Consider the following 23,449-nt stretch of genomic DNA (forward strand, 5'->3'; position numbering starts at 1 on the left):
GTCCACCTTGGAACTGGAGTCCATGTTGTAAGCAGTGCGCCTACACTCTTGCGTGGCGCTAACACTGTATACTTGCAAGTGTTCGGAGGGTTGTCATCATCAGGTGGTGAGGCTAGCTAATTTTTAAGTCTGTAATGTCATGTTTAAGGTAGGTTGGAGGTTGTGTAGGTGATCGGTATTCTTGGTAAGTATTTGGTAATGTGGGCTGTAGGTCCTGCATTACTGTGAGCATTTTATGTATGGACAGGTTTCCATTAGGGATACTGTAGCTGCTGACACTTGGGGCATGTTGTGGGGATTCATTTCTTTCCTCTCACATTGCATGACATGCCATGGTGTGTTGTGTGGCCGTGCCGTGGAGGGGCTGGGTGACATGGCACTGTTTTCATGTAGTATTTTGCAAGTGGGTATTCATTTCTGCAGCATGGAAGTGTCTTTTCATGACACTGCATTGGTGGTGTTTTTGTAGGTAGGGATGCACACATTGTGACACTTCCACATGAACAATCTCAGGCTGCTATGGTTCTGAGAGTTGACAGTCCCTTTGTTCGTCTTAATTGTCAGGTCGAGTCATCATTGCTTATCAGATGGTATGTGCCAGGCCTGTGTGCACTCCACTGGGGTGTGATTTCTATGTGAAGTAATTAGCCACCAGCTGCGTATGGGCTGCCTCACCCCGTGCCCTCTCCCCTCCCATGCGCAGCGGGCGTGCATGTGGTTGGGGATGTGGGGACACCACAATGTCCACGGCCAGGCCCCGGCGTGTTGCAACATTGTGCAGGACACATGCTGCCACTATGATCCTGCACACTACTGGGGGCGCATATAACAGCTGCCCGCCAGACAGGTCAAGGGAGCGAAAGCGTGACTTGAGCACTCCGAATGTGCGCTCCACTATGCCCCGGGTTGCAATATGGGCTGTGTTGTATCTTACCTCTGGAGGCGTGATGGGGTTCCGAATTGGCGTCATCATGTGGCTGCTCAGAGGGTAGGCACTGTCCCCTGGTGAGGAGGTGATGGGTATCATTAGTGGGGTAGTGACATAACTCTGCATCTGACATGCATGCATGTGCAGTGGCATTCATACTCACCAAGCAGCCATGTATCACCAGGCCGGCCAGCTTCTTGGTCCCGGCTTAGGGTAGACGTTCGGTAAATGAAGCTGTCGTGGGTGGACCCTGGATAGTTGGCATATACTGAGGTGATGATTCCCTTAGCATTACATACTACCTGCACGTTGATGGAATGCCAGTGCTTGCGGTTCCTATAGATGTGCTCAGATGCCCTGGGGGGACGTAGTGCAACATGGGTGCAGTCAATGGCACCTAGCACTTTTGGAAATTGTGCCACACCGTAGAAATCGAGGGTGGCAGCCTGCCTTGCTGCAGGTGTCCTGGGCAGGTATATGTGCCTACGGACTGATGGGCGTGCAGTAATGATGTTCAAGACCTGGTATAGGCAGCGTGACTGCGTGGCCTGTGACACCCCACCCACTATGGCACTTGTCCGCTGAAATGATCCTGTGGCCAAGAAGTGCAGTACATTGAGGACCTTCTCCAGGGGGCTGAGTGCTTGGGAGCACAGGGTGGGTGATGTGAGGTCATCCTCCCACTCACTGACCAGGTCCAGTATTATGTGTGGGGGAAACCTGAACCTCCCATACACCTGGTCATCAGGCATCCCAAAAAGGCTGGTTCTGGGAGTGAAAAATCGGGCCCTCACTATCCTCCTCCTCCTCCTTTGGTAACCCACGGCCACTGCTGCTAGGAATGGTATATTCATCCTGGCGTATGAGCTTGTTTGTGGTTTGCGCGCACTTTTATGCTGCGCGGGTCGACGTACGCCTGCTTCATGCTGGCATACGTGTGTCAGGATTGGACCCTTTTTCGGCATGTCGTAGGCGAACGTGTGAATCTTCCCGCCCACACCAGGAATACACGTAGCACGCTCTCACAGGCACAGTCGCGGGTAAATATTCCCGCCCACCCCTGGAATACATGTGACCCACTCTCACAGGCCCAATCTCGTGTGGAAGTTCACGCGCACCCCGAAGTACACGTACCCAGGCAAATCGCGTGTGGAAGTTCACGCGCACCCCGAAGTACACGTAAAATCGCGTGTGGAAGTTCACACGCACCCCGAAGTACACGTACCCAGGCAAATTGCGTGTGGAAGTTCACGCGCACCCAGAAGTACACGTACAATCGCGTGTGGAACTTCACGCGCACCCCGAAGTACACGTACCCAGGCAAATCGCATGTGGAAGTTCACGCGCACCCCGAAGTACACGTACAATCACGTGTGGAACTTCACGCGCACCCCGAAGTACTCGTACCCAGGCAAATTGCACGGCTGGGGGGTGGGGGTGGTGGTAGACATGGGTGGGGGCCTGGTGGAGGCTGCCCCTGACTGCTGGGGGGTAGGGGGTGGTGGGAGACATGAGTGGGGGCCTGGTGGAGGCTGTCCCTGCACTGCTGGGGGGTGGGGGTGGTGGGAGACATGAGTGGGGGCCTGGTGGAGGCTGCCCCTGCCCTGCGGGGGGGTGGGGGTAATAGGGGACATGAGTGGGGGCCTGGTGGAGGGTGCCCCTGGTGGCTGGGGGGTGGGGGTGGTGGGAGACATGAGTGGGGGCCTGGTGGAGGCTGCTCCTGCACTGCTGGGGGGTGGGGTGGTGGGAGACATGAGTGGGGGCCTGGTGGAGGCTGCCCCTGCACTGCGGGGGGGTGGGGGTAATAGGGGACATGCGTGGGGGCCTGGTGGAGGCTGCCCCTGGTGGCTGGGGGGTGGGGGTGGTGGGAGACATGAGTGGGGGCCTGGTGGAGGGTGCCCCTGCACTGCGGAGTGGTGGGGGTAATAGGGGACATGAGTGGGGGCCTGGTGGAGGCTGCCCCTGGTGGTTGGGGGGTGGGGGTGGTGGGAGACATGAGTGGGGGCCTGGTGGAGGCTGCCTCTGGTGGCTGGGGGTAGGGGGTGGTGGGAGACATGAGTGGAGGCCTGGTGGAGGCTGCCCATGCACTGCGGGGGGGTGGGGGTAATAGGGGACATGAGTGGGGGCCTGGTGGAGGCTGCCCCTGGTGGCTGGGGGGTGGGGTTGGTGGGAGACATGAGTGGGGGCCTGGTTGATGCTGCCCCTGACTGCTGGGGGATAGGGGGTGGTGGGAGACATGGGTGGGGGCCTGGTGGAGGGTGCCCCTGGTGGCTGGGGGGTGGGGGTGGTGGGAGACATGAGTGGGGGCCTGGTGGAGGCTGCCCCTGGTGGATGGGGGGTGGGGGTGGTGGGAGACATGGGTGGGGGCCTGGTGGAGGGTGCCCCTGGTGGCTGGGGGGTGGGGGTGGTGGGAGACATGAGTGGGGGCCTGGTGGAGGCTGCCCCTGGTGGCTGGGGGGTGGGGGTGGTGGGAGACATGGGTGGGGGCCTGGTGGAGGGTGCCCCTGGTGGCTGGGGGGTGGGGGTGGTGGGAGACATGAGTGGGGGCCTGGTGGAGGCTGCCCCTGGTGGCTGGGGGGTGGGGGTGGTGGGGGACATGAGTGGGGGCCTGGTGGAGGATGCCCCTGGTGGCTGGGGGGTGGGGGTGGTGGGAGACATGAGTGTGGGACTGGTGGAGGCTGCCCCTGGTGGCTGGGGGGTAGGGGGTGGTGGGAGACATGAGTGGGGGCCTGGTGGAGGCTGCCCCTGCACTGCGGCGGGGTGGGGGTAATAGGGGACATGAGTGGGGGCCTGGTGGAGGCTGCCCCTGGTGGCTGGGGGGTGGGGGTGGTGGGAGACATGAGTGGGGGCCTGGTGGAGGCTGCTCCTGCACTGCTGGGGGGTGGGGGTGGTGGGAGACATGAGTGGGGGCCTGGTGGAGGCTGCCCCTGCACTGCGGGGGGGTGGGGGTAATAGGGGACATGCGTGGGGGCCTGGTGGAGGCTGCCCCTGGTAGCTGGGGGGTGGGGGTGGTGGGAGACATGAGTGGGGGCCTGGTGGAGGGTGCCCCTGCACTGCGGAGTGGTGGGGGTAATAGGGGACATGAGTGGGGGCCTGGTGGAGGCTGCCCCTGGTGGCTGGGGGGTGGGGGTGGTGGGAGACATGAGTGGGGGCCTGGTGGAGGCTGCCCCTGGTGGCTGGGGGGTAGGGGGTGGTGGGAGACATGAGTGGGGGCCTGGTGGAGGCTGCCCATGCACTGCGGGGGGGTGGGGGTAATAGGGGACATGAGTGGGGGCCTGGTAGAGGCTGCCCCTGGTGGCTCGGGGGTGGGGGTGGTGGGAGACCTGAGTGGGGGCCTGGTTGAGGCTGCCCCTGACTGCTGGGGGACAGGGGGTGGTGGGAGACATGGGTGGGGGCCTGGTGGAGGGTGCCCCTGGTGGCTGGGGGGTGGGGGTGGTGGGAGACATGAGAGGGGGCCTGGTGGAGGCTGCCTCTGGTGGATGGGGGGTGGGGGTGGTGGGAGACATGGGTGGGGGCCTGGTGGAGGGTGCCCCTGGTGGCTGGGGGGTGGGGGTGGTGGGAGACATGAGTGGGGGCCTGGTGGAGGCTGCCCCTGGTGGCTGGGGGGTGGGGGTGGTGGGAGACATGGGTGGGGGCCTGGTGGAGGGTGCCCCTGGTGGCTGGGGGGTGGGGGTGGTGGGAGACATGAGTGGGGGCCTGGTGGAGGCTGCCCCTGGTGGCTGGGGGGTGGGGGTGGTGGGAGACATGAGTGGGGGCCTGGTGGAGGGTGCCAGTGCACTGCGGGGGGGTGCGGGTAATAGGGGACATGAGTGGGGGCCTGGTGGAGGATGCCCCTGGTGGCTGGGGGGTGGGGGTGGTGGGAGACATGAGTGTGGGCCTGGTGGAGGCTGCCACTGGTGGCTGGGGGGTAGGGGGTGGTGGGAGACATGAGTGGGGGCCTGGTGGAGGCTGCCCCTGGTGACTGGGGGGTGGGGGTGGTGGGAGACATGAGTGGGCGCCTGGTTGAGGCTGCCCCTGACTGCTGGGGGGTTGGGGGTGGTGGGAGACATGGGTGGGGGCCTGGTGGAGGGTGCCCCTGGTGGCTGGGGGGTGGGGGTGGTGGGAGACATGAGTGGGGGCCTGGTGGAGGCTGCCCCTGGTGGCTGGGGGGTGGGGGTGGTGGGTGACATGAGTGGGGGCCTGGTGGAGGCTGCCCCTGCACTGCTGGGGGGTGGGGGGGTGGGAGAAATGAGTGGGGGCCTGGTGGAGGCTGCCCCTGCACTGCGGGGGGGGGTGGGGGTAATAGGGGAAATGAGTGGGGGCCTGGTGGAGGCTGCCCCTGGTGGATGGGGCGTGGGGGTGGTGGGAGACATGGGTGGGGGCCTGGTGGAGGGTGCCCCTGGTGGCTGGGGGGTGCGGGTGGTGGGAGACATGAGTGGGGGCCTGGTGGAGGCTGCCCCTGGTGGCTGGGGGTTGGGGGTGGTGGGAGACATGAGTGGGGGCCTGGTGGAGGCTGCCCCTGACTGCTGGGGGGTAGGGGGCGGTGGGAGACATGGGTGGGGCCTGGTGGAGGGTGCCCCTGGTGGCTGGGGGGTGGGGGTGGTGGGAGACATGAGTGGGGGCCTGGTGGAGGCTGCCCCTGGTGGCTGGGGGGTGGGGGTGGTGGGTGACTTGAGTGGGGGCCTGGTGGAGGCTGCCCCTGCACTGCTGGGGGGTGGTGGTGGTGGGAGACATGAGTGGGGGCCTGGTGGAGGCTGCCCCTGCACTGCGGGGGGGTGGGGGAAATAGGGGACATGAGTGGGGGCCTGGTGGATGCTGCCCCTGGTGGCTGGGGGTTGGGGGTGGTGGGAGACATGAGTGGGGGCCTGGTGGAGGCTGCCCCTGCACTGCGGGGGGTGGGGGTAACAGGGGACATGAGTGGGGGCCTGGTGGAGGCTGCCCCTGGTGGCTGGGGGGTGGGGGTGGTGGGAGACATGAGTGGGGGCCTGGTGGAGGCTGCCCCTGACTGCTGGGGGTAGGGGGTGGTGGGAGACATGGGTGGGGGCCTGGTGGAGGGTGCCCCTGGTGGCTGGGGGGTGGGGGTGGTGGGAGACATGAGTGGGGGCCTGCTGGAGGCTGCCCCTGCACTGCGGGGGGTGGGGGTAATAGGGGACATGAGTGGGGGCCTGGTGGAGGCTGCCCCTGGTGGCTGGGGGGTGGGGGTGGTGGGAGACATGAGTGGGGGCCTGGTGGAGGCTGCCCCTGACTGCTGGGGGGTAGGGGGTGGTGTGAGACATAGGTGGGGGCCTGGTGGAGGGTGCCCCTGGTGGCTGGGGGGTGGGGGTGGTGGGAGACATGAGTGGGGGCCTGGTGGAGGCTGCCCCTGCACTGCGGGGGGGTGGGGGTAATAGGGGACATGAGTGGGGGCCTGGTGGAGGCTGCCCCTGACTGCTGGGGGGTAGGGGGTGATGGGAGACATGGGTCGGGGCCTGGTGGAGGGTGCCCCTGGAGGCTGGGGGGTGGGGGTGGTGGGAGACATGAGTGGGGGCCTGGTGGAGGCTGCCCCTGGTGGCTGTGCGGTGGGGTGGTGGGTGACATGAGTGGGGGCCTGGTGGAGGCTGCCCCTGCACTGCTGGGGGGTGGGGGTGGTGGGAGACATGAGTGGAGGCCTGGTGGAGGCTGCCCCTGGTGGCTGGGGGGTGGGGGTGGTGGGAGACATGAGTGGGGGCCTGGTGGAGGCTGCCCCTGGTGGCTGGGGGGTAGGGGGTGGTGGGAGACATGAGTGGGGGCCTGGTGGAGGCTGCCCCTGCACTGCGGGGGGGTGGGGGTAATAGGGGACATGAGTGGGGGCCTGGTGGAGGCTGCCCCTGGTGGATGGGGGTTGGGGTGGTGGGAGACATGGGTGGGGGCCTGGTGGAGGGTGCTCCTGGTGGCTGGGGGGTGGGGGTGGTGGGAGACATGAGTTGGGGCCTGGTGGAGGCTGCCCCTGGTGGCTGGGGGGTGGGGGTGGTGGGTGACATGAGTGGGGGCCTGGTGAAGGCTGCCCCTGCACTGCTGGGGGGTGGGGGTGGTGGGAGACATGAGTGGGGGCCTGGTGGAGGCTGCCCCTGCACTGCGGGGGGGTGGGGGTAATAGGGGACATGAGTGGGGGCCTGGTGGAGGCTGCCCCTGGTGGCTGGGGGGTGGGGGTGGTGGGAGACATGAGTGGGGGCCTGGTGGATGCTGACCCTGCACTGCGGGGGGTGGGGGTAATAGGGGACATGAGTGGGGGCCTGGTGGAGGCTGCCCCTGGTGGCTGGGGGTTGGGGGTGGTGGGAGACATGAGTGGGGGCCTGGTGGAGGCTGCCCCTGGTGGCTGGGGGGTGGGGGTGGTGGGAGACATGAGTGGGGGCCTAGTGGAGGCTGCCCCTGGTGGCTGGGGGGTGGGGGTGGTGGGAGACATGAGTGGGGACCTGGTGGACGGTGCCCCTGAACTGCGGGGGGGTGGGGGTAATAGGGGACATGAGTGGGGGCTGGTGGAGGCTGCCCCTGGTGGCTGGGGGGTGGGGGTGGTGGGAGACATGAGTGGGGGCCTGGTGGAGGCTGCCCCTGACTGCTGGGGGTAGGGGGTGGTGGGAGACATGGGTGGGGGCCTGGTGGCGGGTGCCCCTGGTGGCTGGGGGGTGGGGGTGGTGGGAGACATGAGTGGGGGCCTAGTGGAGGCTGCCCCTGGTGGCTGGGGGGTGGGGGTGGTGGGAGACATGAGTGGGGACCTGGTGGACGGTGCCCCTGAACTGCGGGGGGGTGGGGGTAATAGGGGACATGAGTGGGGGCCTGGTGGAGGCTGCCCCTGGTGGCTGGGGGGTGGGGGTGGTGGGAGACATGAGTGGGGGCCTGGTGGAGGCTGCCCCTGACTGCTGGGGGGTAGGGGGTGGCGGGAGACATGGGTGGGGGCCTGGTGGAGGGTGCCCCTGACTGCTGGGGGGTAGGGGGTGGTGGGAGACATGAGTGGGGGCCTGGTGGAGGCTGCCCCTGGTGGCTGGGGGGTAGGGGGTGGTGGGAGACATGAGTGGGGGCCTGGTGGAGACTGCCCCTGGTGGATGGGGGTTGGGGGTGGTGGGAGACATGGGTGGGGGCCTGGTGGAGGGTGCCAATGGTGGCCGGGGGGTGTGGGTGGTGGGAGACATGAGTGGGGGCCTGGTGGAGGCTGCGCCTGGTGGCTGGGGGGTGGGGGTGGTGGGTGACATGAGTGGGGGCCTGGTGGAGGCTGCCCCTGCACTGCTGGGGGGTGGGGGTGGTGGGAGACATGAGTGGGGGCCTGGTGGAGGCTGCCCCTGCACTGCGGGGGGGTGGGGGTAATAGGGGACATGAGTGGGGGCCTGGTGGAGGCTGCCCCTGGTGGCTGGGGGTGGGGGTGGTGGGAGACATGAGTGGGGGCCCGGTGGAGGCTGCCCCTGCACTGCGGGGGGGTGGGGGTAATAGGGGACATGAGTGGGGGCCTGGTGGATGCTGCCCCTGGTGGCTGGGGGGTGGGGGTGGTGGGAGACATGAGTGGGGGCCTGGTGGAGGCTGCCCCTGGTGGCTGGGGGGTGGGGGTGGTGGGAGACATGGGTGGGGGCCTGGTGGAGGGTGCCCCTGCACTGCTGGGGTGTGGGGGTAATAGGGGACATGAGTGGGGGCTGGTGGAGGCTGCCCCTCGTGGCTGGGGGGTGGGGGTGGTGGGAGACATGAGTGGGGGCCTGGTGGAGGCTGCCCCTGACTGCTGGGGGGTAGGGGGTGGTGGGAGACATGGGTGTTGGCCTGGTGGAGGGTGCCCCTGGTGGCTGGGAGGGTGGGGGTGGTGGGAGACATGAGTTGGGGCCTGGTGGAGGCTGCCCCTGGTGGCTGGGGGGTGGGGGTGGTGGGAGACATGAGTGGGGGCCTGGTGGAGGGTGCCCCTGCACTGCGGGGGGGTGGGGGTAATAGGGGACATGAGTGGGGGCCTGGTGGAGGCTGCCCCTGACTGCTGGGGGGTAGGGGGTGGTGGGAGACATGGGTGGGGACCTGGTGGAGGGTGACCCTGACTGCTGGGGGGTAGGGGGTGGTGGGAGACATGGGTGGGGGCCTGGTGGTGGCTGCCCCTGGTGGCTGGGGGGTGGGGGTGGTGGGAGACATGAGTGGGGGCCTGGTGGAGGCTGCCCCTGGTGGCTGGGGGGTGGGGGTGGTGGGAGACATGTGTTGGTGATCAGTGGTGCAAGGTGACATGTGGGTTGGCTGGTGGGCATGGCCATGGTGGATGGGTTGCCTGTGGGACATGATCAGGGGTGCAGGGTAGTACCCTGTGGTGTGGGCTGCCTGCAGGGGCCGTGGAGGGTGTAGAGGGAACACCTGGGGGGACCCACATGGCCAAATCACATGTAGCATTCCCCCGCACCACCGAAATACACGTACCCAGCCAAATCGCGTGTGAAACTTCCCGCGCACCCCTGAAATCCACGTACCCAGCCAAATCACGTGTTGAACTTCCCGCGCACCCCTGAAATCCACGTACCCGGCCAAATTGCGTGTGGAACTTCCCGCGCACCCCTGAAATCCACGTACCCAGCCAAATCGCGTGTGAAACTTCCCGCGCACCCCTGGAATCCACGTACCCAGCCAATTCGCGTGTGAAACTTCCCGCGCACCCCGAAATACACGCACACGTTATTTTTCAGTCAGCGGGTGTCCGTGTTTGTGGGTACCCCTTTGCACGTCATTTGTCCTGGAGGGCCACAGTATAGGACATTCATCATAGCTGTATATAGGTGCTATTTGTTGGCGCACCTTTTGGCGCACATTTTTTACAGGCGCAGGGACGCTACCGCCTGTTTTCTTGTGGCGGTCGTGTTTGTGCCTGTGCGCTGGTTTGACCGTGCGCTGTTTTGCCCTATTCGATTCCATGAATACGTGTTGTAGGCGAGCGTGTGGGCGTTCCGCGCACTTGCACCCTGTACTTCCCCCGTGATGCCCACATTTTGGCAAGTTGTTCCCCATTCCAAGTGTTACGCCCCGTGTTCCGCCTACTTTTGTTGTGTGTGCCGCGCTATGTGCGATTTTCACTGTGGCTGTGCGATTTTCGCTGTGACCTGGCCCACGCCGTTAGATGGCCTGTGCGCCAACGTGCACCGCACACTTTTTTAGCGCACATCAGATGGTTTTTTCGCGCACGCCCTTCCATGAATCGATGTGCGCTGCTTTTCGTGCGATTTTCACACTTGCACTGCGATTTTCGCAATTCCACTGCGATTCGCACGTTTTTGCCCACTTGCGCCACGCTAATTATTCCATGAATCGGCCTGTCAGTGAACTAAAATTTACTGACACATCTTTTTTTGTTGTTGTCCCGAATGATATTGAAGGGAAGAACAATCTCCTTGATATTAGATGTGATAGATGCAGTTTCAGCTTTGCCTTCAGTGTTACATCCATCATCTCGGTCCCTTCTCCTTTGGATATTGATCTCACTAGTCAGAACCAACTCTGGGACAGAAAATGTAACGCAATTGGATCTTGCCACATTTAATTCCACATGCTCACCATCAGTAACCAAACTGGCATCGGTAATAGAGGAATCAGAAAAGGAACTTGTGTCCACAATAAGCAGTCTATTAGATTTTTTTCCTAATTTCTAAACCCGTTTATCCAATGGGCCAAGAGTGGGAGGATCATTTGTGATCGTCTGTTTCCCGCAATCCTTCAATGGCATCAGTAAATCATAACTATTTGATGTAGAAATGCATACAATGTTATCTGACACAATGTTCACCAATGCAGATGCATTAGAACTGCCCACCTTTGCCAGTCCGAATATTTTTGCCATATTTCTTTTTTTTATTTTGCTTACTGTTCCTGCAAGTTCTTCTTTTAACAGATTTCCCATAAAAATTATCCAAGATAGTCGCTGATTCTACCAATAATGGCAAAAAAGAACTACATCATTCCCACGAGGCAATAGGCCCTACTTGGTGACTGTATTACCTGACATGTCACAATTGATATCACATGCCATAGCCTCTGTAACCACTCCACCCTGTTAGGGGGATTTTGCAGTATTTTATTTTTGTGAACCTGTTGGGATATATTGTGGTAATTTGGTGAGCCCCAAATATATAATACTACCTATTATTATTTTAATATCAGGATCATAAACGGTAAACCAACACCGGACCTGGTGCGCCCAGAATCACAATGTCATCATCATTCTTCCTACTTCTCCTCTCCTTCTGCTGCAACTCATCCAGAATAGAATCGCAAGACTTATCCTTTGCCTCAAGCCCAGGGACCACATCTCTTTGGCACTGAAATTCCTTCACTGGCTCCCTGTGGCTGCTAGGATCAGGTTCAAAACCCTCTGCATAGTCCACAAGGCCTTCTGGGGACAGGGCCTGCTATATCTTCAATGCTCACTTCCTAAATACTCTCCTTCTGGAGCCCTCTGCTTGTCTTCCTCCAACTCTTTGCGGATGAGCCATTTTGCTAAGCAGAGATTTGGGGGTACATCTTTATCCTCTGCAGATTACTCCCTCTGGAACAGCCTCCCTGCCTCTTTCTCCCTTGAGGCAGAGCTCCTTAAGTTTTGGAAACTCCTCAAGACCTTCTCCTTCACTTCCTGCTTCTCTCACCCTTTCCCCTACTAACCTCCTCTCTTTTTCTCTCCTAACTCACTCCTCCTTCCCTTCCTAACTCTGTTCACTTTTTACTGGCTGGTTGCCTGGTTCACCTACAGAGCCTTACAGGTCCCAGGCTCCCCTACCAGTCTTTGCACTTTCCTCCCAGCCTTTTCACTTTGTTCAGACTGCTGCACTTGGAACATTCACTCCAGGAGAGGGGTAACCTCTCTTCACTTAACCCAGGGCCCTGCTGGACTGGGCACACTTACAACCCCCCCGCGCATCTGTCTGTACACTTGCATAACCGGAATTTACTTGGGCCAGTAAGTTCTGTCTTGCCACCCCCCTTTTGTCTTCCCTCCCTAGTTTGGTTGCGCCTGAAACACTTCATGCACTTTCACTAGGAGAAATGCTGTCAGGCCTAGTACGCAAGTTACTTTTTGTTAGATCATTCGGAGCTTCAAGGCCTAAGAATGACTACTGTATTCCCTTGCTCCCTTCCCGCCTCAAAGTGCTTTGAAGCAGTTGACTCGTGTATATGCGCTGTACAAATAAACAATAAACACAATAAAAAAATAAGACGCAATTATCATTTGCTTCCCATCTGTCAGTATACTATCACAAGGAACTAGGGCGCATAAATATTAGATAGAGGCTGACTTGATTTTTGTTTTTGTATAAGTAGTTAGAATGTATGCAAGGAAATAAAACAATGTGTAATGTACTGAGTGTTTCTATGACATCCCTTGTGATTCAAAATGAATTATCTTCTCTCCCCACTCGGCATGAATGAACTCAGCAAAGTCTTCTGAGCCAGCCTGCCTGCCAGCAAATGCAGCACTATCCGACCCAGAACCAGCAAGAGAGTCAGCCCAGCCCATAAAAGACTGCCATTTTTAAATCCCCTCTCCGTGATCTGCCCACAAATGTACAGAACGTGTAAGAATGATACCTGCCCCTCACAGTGATGTCATATGCCAATCAAAAAACGGTCTCCCTTTGTCAAACTTCCAGAAGGATCCAGAATGCACGTGTTCAGCCTGCGACCTCTGCAATGAGATTCAGGCAGTCTTTTAAACAATAAGCTTGTTTTGAGCAAAACAGACTTCACATTCGCAAGCTCACATTCTTCACAGCATCACTGTAAAAGCAATTTTTATTTTGTACATTCATTCTCTTTTAAAATGGAATGGCTTGTACCAAGACCCAATATTTTGCACCACATGGCAATGGAGGTTACCCCATTAAATATTAGTGAAGGATGGGTTAATGATTCAGGGATATCAGAATAATTAGAGAATGTTAGTTTTATTCTTCATTGCAACACAGTTTATATTCCCGTGGTGTGGTGCTACTGAAAATGTCGGCTTTTATGTAAAGCCAAATTAAATCATCCTTTCTACCTTGTATGTTCTATGCACTAAGAATACTGATTCATGCCAGATCCAGCCCAAAGTCTTACACTCATATCGATCAATTTTCAATTTTTGGTGAAATGCTGACAGGGCAAAAATGTGGAGCCTCACTTATAATTTGGAGCCTCCTTTTTTCCTACAGCCCTCCCTGAATGATTAGTTTTGTGGTGCACCGGTATCTAAAATAATGTCCACGATCCTCGCTATTAGTTTACACAAATCATTTTGCTTCTGGGACATGCTCATACCGAGTGTGAACAAAGCCTTCACAATCATAAGAGTATCACAAGGATCACCACCAGCCACATCAGGCTCTTATTGGAATGATACATTTCTCTCAGTCTGCTCATTCTGCAAGTCCTCTGACGTTTTAACCTGATCATATGATTTGGATACGTTGAAACCAATCACATAAGTTACTGCATCAATCTGTTTTAGAGAAGATTTAGGCAAAACACAACCAATGAATTCACGTTGGAGACTATAACATAAATTAAGAGTTATGTCAACTGGAAGCAGCAGTTCAATATAGAAGGTTCACCAAAATTGGGTTGGCAGAATTAAAATAATCAGTTATCTTACCATTGTTAGGGTTAATTTATCGAACGTTCACTTATCTCGAAGCACACAACAGGGGACACATCCACCCTGGCAGGAGGCACTTTCTTTGTAGTAAGGCCTCTTTTGGAGGGACGTTTAACCTAGATGTATGTGTTGATATATTACTGTACATCACGTTTTCCACAACGCATTTTTCTGTATATATTTGTGGGTGTGGGTTTAGGGGAATAATTAAGGTGGGCGTATAAGGGGGGACTGCGAGGGGTCTCTCCTTGCATCTATATGCAGCAAAATGATCCTTACAAAAAAGAAATTTGATTAAATCTTATTCGAGGAAATGTTTTTGCCCAAGTCAACCCAAACCAGAATTAGTACTCCCTTTACTGTGGAGCAAATAGCTGTTATTTCTTGAAGGCATAAATAAATAGAAAAGCAATGCCCTTACCCTGCTGTGCACGCTACAGGCTGTCCATCTGCACTGAATAACAAGGATAACAAGAAATAATTCAGTGCTATCCAATGGTGTCTGCCGATCTGCACAGCCGGTCTGCACTTGTTTGAGGACTTGCTTGATGCGTACGCAGCGGACTCCTTAAGAAGTAAAGCTTTTGAAGTGAGGTCAGTTACTATTCCACAGTGCAGAATAAAACGAAATTATGCTCCGTCCAACTCTATCTGCCCATCTACACTGGTGGTCTCCAATTGTCTGAGCACTTGCTCTTTTGAGGTGTCCTACTCAAACCAATACTCTAATTTATATTCTTAGCCTGGCAGCTCTAATCACCGATTAATACTCTAATACAGCCGCCTCCTTCTATCATGAGTGGCCCCAAATTGGCCCTCTAGGATGAGCAAACACAGCCTTTGAACTTCTCCTCCTGCTCCTTTTACACTCTCACTACTATTAATATGGGACACAGCCAACTCCACTAAACAGATAATATTTGGGGTGTTTAGGAAATAAGGACTTTTATTTGTGGTCCTGCTCCTTAGTATTCGAAGGCTTGGATTGACATTTTCCCCTTTGTTCCACTGGCTATCTTTATGTTTGTGCCCTCCACCTTCCCATCTCCAGCAGCAGGGAGTTGTCTAGTAGCTTAGTTTGGTCCTTTCAAAGGACCTTCATTTTAAAGTCAAGCATAAAGATCATGGTGACTTTCCAATCTGGTATCCCGCCTACCAGGTTCGCGAGGAGTTGGCTCTCTTGCCTGCCTGCCTACTCAAGCAAATATACACTGCCCCCATCTGGCTCCCTGCCTCTGTATCCACCACTGAACTATTTTCTTTTGGACCTGCTTTGCACTCCATACTGGGTTTTGTCTAGCTCATGCATTCTCAGCCAGGAATCCAGCTCCACGCATTGACCTGGAAACTATCCCCCCAGCGTTCTAGGAGTATCTTGTTCTCTCTGTTTTTCATCCCCATTATGTTCCTGGTGTCTGCTGCAACGATTATTGTCCCCTCTGACACTGCACTTGGGTGCACATATCCCTCTCAGGCTGTTGAGGATCTTCTTGAGATACGGATGGTTTCTAGCTCTTTCTGTCATGTAAGTGAAGTCTTGGGAGCTGTGGGGTGCACCATTTCCCACCTATGGAGGTGCATACATGAAATGGGCAGCTCTGCCAGGCCCCACTGTCCCTAGCCTCTGCTTTCTGTCTCTTCCCAAGTGAATGCTTCACAATAAAAACACACAGATTTCAAAACATCAATCATTACACCACCGTGCGGCTGCACCTATGGGAGAGCATTTAAAAAAGCTTGCAATTGTATAGTTAATCGAATATCACCCATGAAAGCGTGCGAGGCTAGTGGTGCAGGCTGCACATGCCCATCTTCACAGTTACAAACAGTTATTTCACACACAAAACACAATCATGAAAGTGAAGAAATGGAAACAATATACAACCTTTATTCTATTGAAGAAATAACTCATATGGCACCTTCTTAATTTTAGGTATATTTTTTAGGTATACATTGAAGTATTTTAGTCTGCACTGCAATGTTTTCGTCCCCATAGGTTCCCCAGGTAAGGAATCGCGGTATTGTTTCAGACGGTGCAAGGAATGCACTGTGCACTAGATGTTGCTGGCCTCATCTCCCAGCAATTCCTTTATCTACTGTGAAAGACAGTACAAACACTCACTGAAGCACACTTACTTTTCGATCTGAGAGCCACGAGAGGTGCCTCGCGGTCTGCCAGGCCTAGGCTGACTGAGATCCTGGCTTGCACCGCTATACAGTTCATGTACAGCAGGTTTGCCAGTTCTTTCTGTGTTCCCTTAGGCACACAGATAATAGATTTTAATTTAAAAAAAAAAAAATAAAGTACTAAACAACTATTGACGAAATCTTCAGAGTTTAATGATTGATAAGTCCTTAAACTGCTAATTGGGAAGATGCAAGGTGGGCCTCATTACGACCCAGGCGCTAATGGGTTAACAGCGCCGTAAAAGGCTGCGGCGCCGTTAACCTATTAGCGCCTAATTACGAGGTCCCTTTGCGGGACCCGACCGTAACGGCTGGTGTAGACCTGCCGTTAAAGTAGGGACCTGCAAAGGGACCTTAGTGCTAATTACGGTGCCGCAATTTGCGGCACCGTACTTAGCGCCTTCCCCATTCCCATTGAGCCCTATGGGGCAAAAATGGGAATGGGGAAGGGCCATGGAGAAAGGGGGAATTACCGCCCCGCCAACCTTGTAAACCAATCGGTTTGTCTGATCTTTTTTTTTGCTTCAGACGGTCTGTTTATCAAGGTTTCCACTGTCGTCTCATATTTTCAGAACCTATATGCTCTTCTTGTTCTGAACCTCTTTGGTCAATCACTTGCTTCTCTTGCTGTTGCACAAGCACAAGGTTTCGATTCCACCAAAAAGAATATGCGTTTCCCAGTAAATTCAGAGTTTACCATTTAAACTAGCATTCCCGTTAATAATATGAAATGGCTTACTGTCGGTGATCCCCTGGGAGCGGGAACGAACTCTGGCAGAATCGCGTTCATTGCGTGGAAGCAGCCCACCGTCCAAGGCATATTATTTCACAGCCCTTTCTCTTGGAGGCTTCATGTCATATCCATGGCAACTTCTTCGCAACAACCAGGGGGGTTGCTAGGTCTGGAAAAGACCCGAGGCTAAACTGATGTCGGAACTGTTGGGACTGGGGGCTAGCTAGTCTTTTGGCTGTAGCTCCGGAGATTCTATCCGGGGCTACAACCAAAAGATCAGGGGCTATAGCCCCCTTAGCCCCCCCCTAGCAACGCCCCTGGCAACAACCACACTCCTTCTCCCGGCATTTTCCTGTGAATCGAGGGCTGCCATTGTGAAAATGTCTCAGTCAGCATGACATTGTATGAGCAGCCTAACACAGCGTTTTGACCATTGCAAAAGCCTCTCTATGCTGGGTTTCTCCATTTCGGTGTCTAATTACAAATCCTAGCACAAATGCGAGTTCTTTTTTGTCACCTGCACTCACTATTGTTAACACCCTCTATAAATACCAATCACTGACGAACACACGTGTACACCGTTTGTTTCTGGTCATATTTACTCTCCCATATACAAACTATTTTATTTTTGACCAATTTGTGTGAATATGAGAAACTTGTGGGAAGAACAAATGAGTACACAAACAGACATTAGATATAATGATCTGTTTATGATCAATTTCAATCCACTAATCACTTTAATTTAGGGGAACAAGCCCTCTACTTGGGGATGACCCTGCACAATAGTATATGAAGACATCTCTCTGTTCACACCTCATTTAACAGAAGTTGTGCTCGCTATGTTCATTCCTCTGTGCATTCTATCAGGATTTTGGCTGATTGGCTGAACCCCCTTTTTTGTTGCTAACTCCTATGCAATTGTTCTTTACTGACCTCCAAAACTCTTCATCACGTTGTGTTGGTTTCGGAGTGGGGAGTGGACATACCTTCTATTTGTACCAAAATGAATTGTTGTATTTCTGACAGCAAGTTAAGAAAGCATTACATTATTTTAGTTTAGTGTTTTCATTAGACTATCCACACGAGCATTGTTCCGCTGAATTATTTTGTGCATCCTCACACTGTTTCCTTCTCATTTCATATTTTCAATCCGCCTATGAAGACAAAGAAAGAAAACTCCTTCAGTGGACCTATCTCTTTGGGGAGAAGCATGGAAGAAAAGGGGGGCATAGGTATTATGTTACTCTCTATACATGGGTCTAATGTTCTCTTTCAACATCACTACAGGCTGATCTCACATTGCTCTAGCAACATCTTGCAACTTCGGGCACAATAGCAATAGTGGGCAGATTAGTCTACTAACTGCAAGATCTCAGAATAATGTAATGCTGAAAATACCGCACCCATTTTCTCAGTTATTGAAATAGCAATTTCGGACACGAACATAAGAGTCCGCCTAACACAAGATGGATCTGTTACAGTGAAGATTGAAACAGCAAGAGGCCTCAAACAAGGCTGTCCCTTGGCGGCAACTCTTTTCAACCTCTATCTATTCGACCTTATAGAAAATCAAAACAACATCACAGCTCATCCACCGATCCCGAATGCCACACACATACCCTACAGATTATACGCTGATGACATTGTAGTGCTGGACAAAACTCAAGTCGGCCTGCAACAAAGACTGTGAGTGATCAAAGACTACATAGAGAAAAATGACCTATCGATCAACATCACCAAATCTCAAGTAATGTCTCTGGGTCCACAGAATCACCAAATCTCAAGTAATGTCTCTGGGTCCACGGAAGCTCCGGAAAAACTGAAACCTTTTTGTGTCTACTTAAAAGGGATCCAACTTGATCAAGTTCGAACGACAAAACATCTTAGTATCTGGCTTAATCAATCCACCATTGAAATTCAATGGTCGGAACAGCTGAAAACTAAAGGCAGATCTCTAGCCAGACAAGGTCGAATTATACTTAACAAATATGGCCAATTTTCAATGGTCCCCACAATCACTTTTTATCGGCAAAAGGTGGCTGTAATACTCATGTATAGAAATGACGCTATGATTAACATCTCCCCTAAAATATGGTTGATGATCGAAGGAATATTCTGGCACAAAATTCTCTCTCTTACAACATCTTATCCAATGCCCAGAATTCCCATTGAACTGGCAGTCCAAACCCTCCAATCCATGGCAAATTGGAAGCAGCTAGATTTATACAGAAAGCTCATCTCTGACGTCGACATACCAACCATTCAGATACTCAAAATTAAATCCAAATCACTGAACGATATAACCCTCAACAGATGGAAAGAATCATGCCTATATCTACTTAAAAAATATGAGACGACAGTGGAAACATTGATAAACAGACCGTCTGAAGCAAAAAAAAAGATCAGACAAAACGATTGGATACGTACCATTGATGAAAACGACAATCAACCTAGCAACGGAATCTAGAGCCTTGAATACACTACCAAAATATCTAATTAAATTTCCCTGCCGCCAAACAAGAGATATTTAATCTGATTACTCCTAAATGTGTTGCCAACCAACGAAAACCTCGTGAAGACAAAACAACTACCTCCAGAGATTATACTCTGCAGATTCTGCAACCATCTTGACAAAATTGAATCCCTTCAGCACATCATAATGGACTGTCCCACTCTCAATGACCAAAGAAAAATGTTTAGCGACATGCTACCACAAGAAAGAGTCCAATATGACTCCAACAAGAGATGTTTGCAGATCTGCCCCGGCAACAACAGATGGCTAATTTTTAGGACAGTTCAATTGTGGGAGAACATTATGAACAATGAATCCAACAACAACATTGCTTGCATGAACTAAGCAGACAATATACACCCTCTTTCCTCCTTTCTATACGAGAAATGAAATGTTATAAGTTTGTATGCAAACCATAAAACATAATAGAAAATACATATATCTTAAGACTTTTCTTTTTCAACGTCTTAATTGGCTGTAAAACAAGTAAATAAGTAAAAAAAAACAAAGAAATGCTTTTGTAAATCAGGCCCATTCTATGTTTAGTACTTGAAAAATAGAGTTCACTGTAATGGAATCCTTATTTTCTACCTTTTTAAGTGCCAGTGGAGTCATTTGCCAACCATTTTGGGAGCGGGGGGGGGGTGGCTGGCATTACATCTAGAGAAAATCTCCCCCTGCCAAATGAATGGGACACAATGGCATGCCACAAAAGTCAGGAGGGACAAACACCCTTGATCCCTTCCCTAAAATTATGCTCATGTAAAGTGCTGGTCTCTCTTGGCTAGTCATCTCCTGAAAAATAACGGGGGTATACTAAAAGAGCAAACCACTCATCATTTTTTTGAATTATTTTTGATTGTGAATTGGTTTTATTCAAACCATACACATATCAATAATACAGCAATATACATGCAATCATTTCGATACAATCAATACATAAAATGTAGCCAAAAAAGGCATTCAATCTATTTACGTCGGAGGCGGCGGTAGCTTTCGGTTGCCGTGCGGCTTGATGCTGGCGTAGGTCCCTTCCTCTAACCTTCCCTGCCTTGCTGGCATGCTAGCTATGGGCTCTGGTGGCTCCAGCGGCTTTCAGCGTTGTGTGTCGGAGGGTGTCGCACGGCCCCCCCCACTTTCTTGCGAGGGCTCCAGCTGCCTTGTAGCCGTTCTGGGTGGGCATGGGGTGCCCTGCTGGATGCCTGGGAGGTCCTAAAAAAGGATAACATAGTGTGGAGTTTTATTTATGCAGTAAGTGCCGTTCCTTACTAAAGGATACCGGTGTGATAGCCCCTCCTCTTGTGGGTGGTGAAGCTTATTTGTTCTACTTTCTGCCTGTTTTATGCCCGCTGACTACTTTCCTCCCTGAGTATCTCGGTCGATACTATGGCTGTAAGTAAGAAGGGCGTTGTGTGCAGCCTATTAATTAAGAACCAAAAGTGTATAATTCCTACCCCCGGGCTGGGGGCCAAGTCAATTGCTAGACTGGCTGATGTGGGATCAGTGGGCTTAGGGGCCTGCTCTCCCTTGCCCAACAGCGACCGCATTTCAGAGGTCTTAGCCCTAAGCTCTTGTAGGAGACAGAGACTGCAAGGTATCCACCCTGTCTTGGAGCTGGACAAAACTGCAGTGCTTGCCTCCACCTGTAAATACTTATCTCAGGATTTGGACAGTCCATCATTGAAGACCAGTCGGACGGGGCTTGTATTCCCTGAGAGCCCACAAAAAAATTGTATTATTGATTCCACGGTGCCAGTCCCGACCCCAGCTGTGTCCCCATTCCTTGAAGGATATGAGAAATATGCAGGGAGGAACATGGACCATATCATTTCCTCACCCCTTAACTTGCAATGGGGGGGGGGGGTTAGGCCCAATCCATCCCAATCAGAGCATACTGGTCTTTCTCAATGGCCGGCTCTTATGGGTAGTATTGCTAAAGAGCTACTCTTCTGTAATAGTCCCTTTGAACTTGGCTTACTGGTGGACTCATTGAATGACTGGGTGTCGGATTTACGTCTGGCTAGAGTCAACACTGCTTTGCAGACAGATGGGAAGTACAGTCCAGTCACCATGTCACAGCCACCTAAGTCGGACAGTGCCTGCAAAGTCAATACACAAAGGGAGATGATAGATCAAGCTGTGCAAACTGATTCCTGCAATGAGGGGTCCTTGGTGCCCATCAGGCCAACATCGGCCAGTAATGAGACGGCCAAAACCCCAATGTAGACACCAAAGGGTTAATGCAGGAAATACCTCTTTCCCTTCGGTACCCAAGTTGAAAACTGGCCGAAAAGCGACTAAACAATATACAGCAGCGAATAGGAAATAGATATGGCATCCTCGCGGAATTTGCATTTAAGAAAGTCACAAATGCCAAAAATAAATGACGTTAGTACTCATGACTTTATTATGGACCAGAGACATTTTGTCATCACTAACATTCGGAAAATTGAAGGAAAAGAGTCTAGAGAAGCACTGCGTAATAAGGTTCTCGCTTGGCTACGTCAGAGAACAGGGCCGGGTGTGGTCAGATTGTCTGACTTGAAGATTCTTCGTAGAATGGACCCAAATGACTGCTGCTCGCAACCAAATAGTGACTGTGTCCTAGTGGGTTATGGGGTTAGAACTTTACCTGCTTTCTTAAAACAGTGCAAATATCTCGGCAGAGGAGAGTCGAATTGCAAATTGATTATCTGATGTGCATCGCTTGAGGGAGCACCTCCTTTTGTCTCTCCCGGTATGCTTAAATTGCTGTTTTAGATTTTTTTTTTGGTACTTGCGTATGGTGAGTTTCTATTTTCTTTCTGATTGTGTCTATATACCCATGCTGATATTTTCTTGTTATATGTAAGCTTGTTCGTATCTATGTTGTTTGTATTGTACACGCCCCTCCACATTGTATTGCCATATCTGCTACAAATATCCCAGTCACTCCTACTATTGAGCAACCTTCTTACACATAAAGGGTCTTCATTATTGATGAAAAAAATTACTGAGCTTATGCATCATTCCATATATCAAATATAGCCTTCCCTCTTGATCCAAAGCAGGTTGATTACATAGGTTAGGTCCCGCTTATTCATCCCTAATCTTGTTGATCATATTCTTAGTTTATCCCTCTCACTATATTTAAAGAAACTCTCTGTATCAGTTTACTGGAGACAAATACACCTTGCTTATTCCAGGTCTATGCCTTACAGAAATGAACTTATTTCATTGTCCACATTCAGGCCGAGCTCTGTTGCTTGAAAGTTACCTATACTCCTGGCCTCAGTTTGTCTTAAAAAAGCTCTTTATTTCCCCCTCTCTTACCTAATGATATCTTCTTTAAACTTATGAATCTCATTTCATGTCTGTTGTGCATTTGGTGATCCCTTTGCCAATGCTGAGCCAGAGGCAGTTTAGGGTCTTGGCTGTTGATAGAAGACATGTGGTCCCTTATTTGAGTTTTGAATGGCCTAATTGTGCCACCAATATATACCCTATTGCAAACACTTATTAGTGCATATACAGAAAAATATGTTTTACAGTTAAAATAATCCTTAATCTGTGTTGTTTCATTCAAATCTGTACATACGTCTGTGTTTACATGTGCAAATTTGCACATTGTGAATGTTCCACATTTATGAAAGTATGAAATCCAGGTCTCAAGGGTTGCAGCCTGTTAGGGAGAATTTTCATTTATGGCTTATTTCCCTCACCTAGTGAGTCCCTCAGCAGCCTTGCTGGATTTCTGGGGTTTATTTTTTCCACCTGGTAAGAGTGTGAGCCTTTTTCCCACTCCTACATGTGTTTTGCCATGTGTATTTCTACTTTTTGTGTGATCTTGGGCTCTGGAGCCACACCACTCCATGAGCCCCACTTGTTGTGTGTGTTACACATCACCTTCAGTGCAGTGACACAGGGTTGTCTTTGAAACTTCCCACTGACTCAATTTTTCTGGGGCTGACTAATGTCCCCCAGAAACATGTAAAGTTGCCATTAACTTTATATAGTCACTTAAACTACAGACCCAGTACACCCCATCTTACATGGAGTATTGGAAAGGGTTAATTCCTACCCCTTTTTGTCTGGGCCTCTCTGAGCTTTGTTTTGCTCTCTTAACATTAAGACTTGGCTGGTGGCAGTGGTATCTACCCTAACTTTTCTACCGCGATTATACTATATAAACGTGGTACTGCTTTAGGCTATTATATTAGCCTCAAACATAAACCCGCTTGGCCAAATACTTTTCATTTTTGGCTCCGGTCCGGTTTAGTCACCATTTCTTTTTGTTCAAGTCCTTCTTGTGTTTTGCTTTTCGCACCAAACCAGGTTTGCCTTCTTTGTTCTCCGTCCTTTGGCAGGCTTCTGTCCAGAAGCCCTCCTTTGGCGTCTGGGTGTCTAGGTGGGCTTATTTTGAGGGAGGGGTTTAGTCACCCCCTGCACAGGGTCTCCTTGGAGATCCAAGTCAAACTTTGTGTGGATTGTCTGAGGTGGTTGTCCGGGCCGGACAACCCCCCTGCTAAGTGATTGACAGCCAGG

The 23,449-nt window shown here is 52.7% G+C and overlaps 1 long non-coding RNA gene across 1 annotated transcript in view; it reads right to left on the minus strand.

Annotated features, from left to right (window-relative positions):
* The window catches only part of LOC138515617 (uncharacterized), a 622,954-nt gene extending 606,311 nt beyond the window's left edge, over positions 1 to 16,643 (minus strand). Inside the window, exon 1 of the long non-coding RNA XR_011282109.1 lies at positions 16,420 to 16,643. This is a non-coding gene — a long non-coding RNA (uncharacterized lncRNA). The remainder of the gene's footprint in view (positions 1 to 16,419) is intronic.
* Between the last annotated feature and the right edge of the window lie 6,806 nt (positions 16,644 to 23,449).

The sequence above is a fragment of the Ambystoma mexicanum genome, chromosome 6q, assembly GCF_040938575.1.
Source record: "Ambystoma mexicanum isolate Mex_15411 chromosome 6q, UKY_AmexF1_1, whole genome shotgun sequence".
In the NCBI taxonomy this organism is placed as follows: domain Eukaryota; kingdom Metazoa; phylum Chordata; class Amphibia; order Caudata; family Ambystomatidae; genus Ambystoma; species Ambystoma mexicanum.